This window comes from Myotis lucifugus, unplaced genomic scaffold, assembly GCF_000147115.1.
Source record: "Myotis lucifugus unplaced genomic scaffold, Myoluc2.0 scaffold_7756, whole genome shotgun sequence".
Lineage (NCBI taxonomy): Eukaryota > Metazoa > Chordata > Mammalia > Chiroptera > Vespertilionidae > Myotis > Myotis lucifugus.
This window is the reverse complement of record NW_005878804.1, coordinates 1-4,459: the sequence shown is the minus strand read 5'-3', so window position 1 is coordinate 4,459 and position 4,459 is coordinate 1. Positions and strand designations below refer to the sequence as shown.

The 4,459-nt window shown below is 42.4% G+C and overlaps 1 pseudogene; it reads left to right on the top strand.

Moving 5' to 3' along the window:
• The first annotated feature begins 207 nt into the window (after positions 1-207).
• LOC102422180 lies at positions 208-3,016 on the top strand (annotated as a pseudogene).
• Positions 3,017-4,459: the final 1,443 nt, after the last annotated feature.

Sequence of the window (4,459 nt, the reverse complement as noted above, 5' to 3'; positions counted from 1 at the left end):
GGTGAAAAAGTCTTTCAGCAAATGTCCAATCACAATATACATCAGGTTATTCCTATTGTGGAGAAGACACACAAAGGAAGTAAATGTGTCCAGTCTTTTCAGCAGTCTTCAAATTACACTGAACAAGAGAATGTTCATACTGGGGTGAAGGCTTACAAATGGAATCCTTGTGGCAGAATCTCCAGTCAAGTATTCAATCTAAGTAAAATGAAAAAAATCTATAGTGGAGAAAACCCTTATAAATGTAAAGATTCTGGTAAAACATGTAATTGGCTGTCAGGTTGCACTGTAAATCAGAGAAATTATACTGGAGAGAAGCCTTACAAATGTACAGAATGTGGCAAAGCCTTTAGCCAGTCCTCACACCTTATTTGTCCTCAGAAAGATCACACTGGTGAGAAGCCATATAAATGTGGAAAGTGTGGCAAAGCCTTTAGGAATTCCTCATTCCTTACTTATCAGAGAGTTCACATTGGAGAGAAGCCTTATAAATGTAGGGAATGTGGCAAAGCCTTTGGTAGTTCCTCAAACCTTATTACGCATCAGAGAGTTCATACCGGAGAGAAGCCTTATAAATGTACAGAATGTGGCAAAGCATTCAGTGTGTCCACAAAGCTTAATCGACATCAAAAAGTTCATACTGGAGAGAAGCCTTATAAATGTACAGAATGTGGCAAAGCCTTTGGTAGTTCCTCAAACCTTATTACGCATCAGAGAGTTCATACTGGAGAGAAGCCTTATAAATGTACAGAATGTGGCAAAGCCTTTGGTTATTCCTCATACCTTATTACGCATCAGAGAGTTCATACTGGAGAGAAGCCTTATAAATGTACAGAATGTGGCAAAGCATTCAGTGAGTCCACAAAGCTTAATCGACATCAGAGAGTTCATACTGGAGAGAAGCCTTATAAATGTACAGAATGTGGCAAAGCCTTTGGTAGTTCCTCAAACCTTATTACGCATCAGAAAGTTCATACTGGAGAGAAGCCTTATAAATGTACAGAATGTTGCAAAGCCTTTTGGTAGTTCCTCATACCTTATTACGCATCAGAAAGTTCATACTGGAGAGAAGCCTTATAAATGTGCAGAATGTGGCAAAGCCTTTGGTAGTTCCTCAAACCCTTATTACGCATCAGAGAGTTCATACTGGAGAGAAGCCTTATAAATGTACAGAATGTGGCAAAGCCTTTGGTAGTTCCTCAAACCTTATTCCGCATCAGAGAGTTCATACTGGAGAGAAGCCTTATAAATGTACAGAATGTTGCAAAGCCTTTGGTAGTTCCTCAAACCTTATTCCGCATCAGAGAGTTCATACTGGAGAGAAGCCTTATAAATGTGCAGAATGTGGCAAAGCATTCAGTGAGTCCGCAAAGCTTAATCGACATCAAAAAGTTCATACTGGAGAGAAGCCTTATAAATGTGGAGAATGTGGCAAAGCCTTTGACAGCTCTTCACTACTTACTAAACATCAGAGAGTTCATACTGGAGAGAAGCCTTATAAGTGTAGAGAATGTGGCAAAGGATTCATTTTGGCACCATCCCTTAATTGTCATCAGAGAGTTCATACTGGAGAGAAGCCTTATAAATGTACAGAATGTGGCAAAGCCTTTGGTAGATCCTCATACCTTATTACACATCAGAGAATTCATACTGGAGAGAAGCCTTATAAATGTACAGAATGTAGCAAAGCCTTTCGTAGTTCTTCAAGCCTTACTATGCATCAGAAAGTTCATACTGGAGAGAAGCCTTATAAATGTACAGAATGTGGCAAAGCCTTTGGTTGTTCCTCACACCTTATTACGCATAAGAGAGTTCATACTGGAGAGAAGCCTTATAAATGTACAGAATGTGGCAAAGCATTCAGGGTCTCCTCACAGCTTAATCGACATCAGAAAGTTCATACTGGAGAGAAGCCTTATAAATGTACAGAATGTGGCAAAGCCTTTAGCCAGTCCTCAACCCTTACTGGTCATCAGAGAGTTCACATTGGAGAGAAGCCTTATAAGTGTAGAGACTGGCAAAACCTTTAGATGGTCCTCAAACCTTACTTCTCATCAGAGAATGCACACTGAAGAGAAGTCTTATAAGTGTAGAAAATGTGGCAAAGGATTCATTTCAGCACCGTCCCTTAATAGTCACCAGAGAGTTCATACTGGAGAGAAGCCTCATAAATGTTGAGAATGTGGCAAAGCCTTTAGCTAGTCCTCACACCTTATTTATCATCAGGGAGATCATACGGGAGAGAAGCCATATAAATGTGGAAAGTGTTGCAAAGCCTTTTGAAATTTTTCATACTTTACTTATCATCAGAGAATACACACCAGAGAGAAGCCTTATAAATGTGGAAAATGTGGCAAAGCTTTTGTCAGCTCTTCAGTCCTTAATGAGCATCATAGAGTTCACACTGGAGAGAAGCCTTATAAATGTAGAGAATGTGGCAAAGCATTCAGTGACTCCTCAAAGCTTAATCGCCATCAGAGAGTTCATACTGGAGAGAAGCCTTATATTTGTAGAGAATGTGGCAACATCTTCAGCCGTTCCTCCTTCCCTAGTGAACATCAGACAATTCATTCTGGAGAGAAGCCTTATAAATGTAGAGAATGTGGCAAAGCCTTTAGGCATTCTTCATCCCTTACTTATCATTAGAGAGTTCATACTTAAGAGAAGTCTTACAGATGTGAGGAGTGTTGGAAGTGTTTACCAGCAAAAACTTAGTGAATATCACAGAATTCATACTGGGATGAAGGCAAATGAATGTGCAAAATATAAAAAGGCCTTTCCGCTGAAACCGGTTTGGCTCGATTGGCGTTTGCAATCACCATCAACAAAGCTCAGGGCCAATCTTTAGAATTGTGCGGTTTAGATCTAGACACGGATTGCTTCTCACATGGACAATTATATGTTGCGTGTTCTAGAGTTGGCAAACCAGACAGTCTCTATATCTGCACAGACAGTGGAACAACAAAAAATATTGTATACCGACAAGCATTGTGAAATTAAATATATTAGAAACGTGCGCTTTCTGTTTTCTTTCTTTCCCATTTAACCAGACTGAGCCACAGCGATGCATGCCTGGTTACAGCTAGTTTCAAATAAATGCATATGTTGAGATAGGGCACAGGCCAAGCTGAGTGACCTGCCCACCCCTCCCCGATGCACCAGACCTCTAATCCTATATAATAAAAGGTAATATGTAAATCCGAATTGGGGAAAGACCAGTCACCGTCACATGCACTGAATACCAGGGGGCAGATGCTCAACGCAGGAGCTACTCTTGGTGATCATTGTGCTCCCACAGGCAACGTACCACTCAGCCAGAGCTGGGCTCATGGCTGAGGAGAACAGTGCAGGTGGCAATAGCCTCTCCCGCCTCCCCGACAGTGCTAAGGATGTCGGTCCCACAAGGGCCCCTCCCTTCCCCACCCCCACACACAAGTGCAGGAATTTCATGCACTAAGCCTCTAATGTATAAAATTCAAACCACAACTGCTGTTCTCTGGAACATTATCTCAATTTTTTGAAGTTTTGCTTCCTGTCACTTGTGGACACTTGGGCTCAAATAAACCAACAAAAATTCTTCATAGTTTTGAATGTTTCTTATGTTGACAGGAAGATGTTAAGATATGAAGAATTGGGCAGTGTATTTAACCGAGAGTTAAACATCACTAAACATCAGTCAATATACATCTAACAGAAACCTTCAAGGTATAATGTGTGTGGGAAAGATCTTATCCAAAATTGCATCCTTGAAGAATACCCAAAATATGATTTTGGAAAGCAATGTTACAAATGACAGGAGTGATGATTGTCAGGAGGAAAGCAGAAAAGGCCTTTTTCTTTGCTGTAACCTTCCATTCGCTGTGAAAAGCACCTGATAATTACCCACAGAGATAGCTGACTTCCTTAATTCCAGCTGCCTCTCCTTCAGTGGCAAGACAGGGGCCAAGAGAGCAGGCTGTCCTTCCTCCTCCCCCCTCCTCACTGAGGGTTTAATGACTCCGGGGTAATTGGAGGCAGGAAGTTTCTGGTTTCAAACCCAATCTGCCCCAGTTTTGAATTCTCTAACTTCAGTGTAAGAATGTGTTACCGGCTTGAGAAGATCCTGGGAAAGACCCCTCCCTGGGACACCTGCAGCTGAAGGGCAGACCAGCCAGTACCTCTAAGCACAGCCTCTGGGAGCTGGGAAACTTCTGTGTGAATTCCCCAGATTCCCTCCTGTTTGGTGCCACCTGCAGGAGCCAGCACCAGAGACGTGGTGAGACTTTAGGAAATTGCATTGCATTCTCTCACCGCGGCCTGAGACCAGAGTGTTGGTGTCAGCCCTGAGGGGTGACTAGGCTTCCTTTAGGGTAGAAGTGTGCACTATAGGGTCAGGGTGAGGTGCAGGCGTTGATCAAGAGGTGGGGAGGCCGGATTTGGTCAAGGGGAGTCCAGGGAGGAGATTTCACGACTGGGTTAG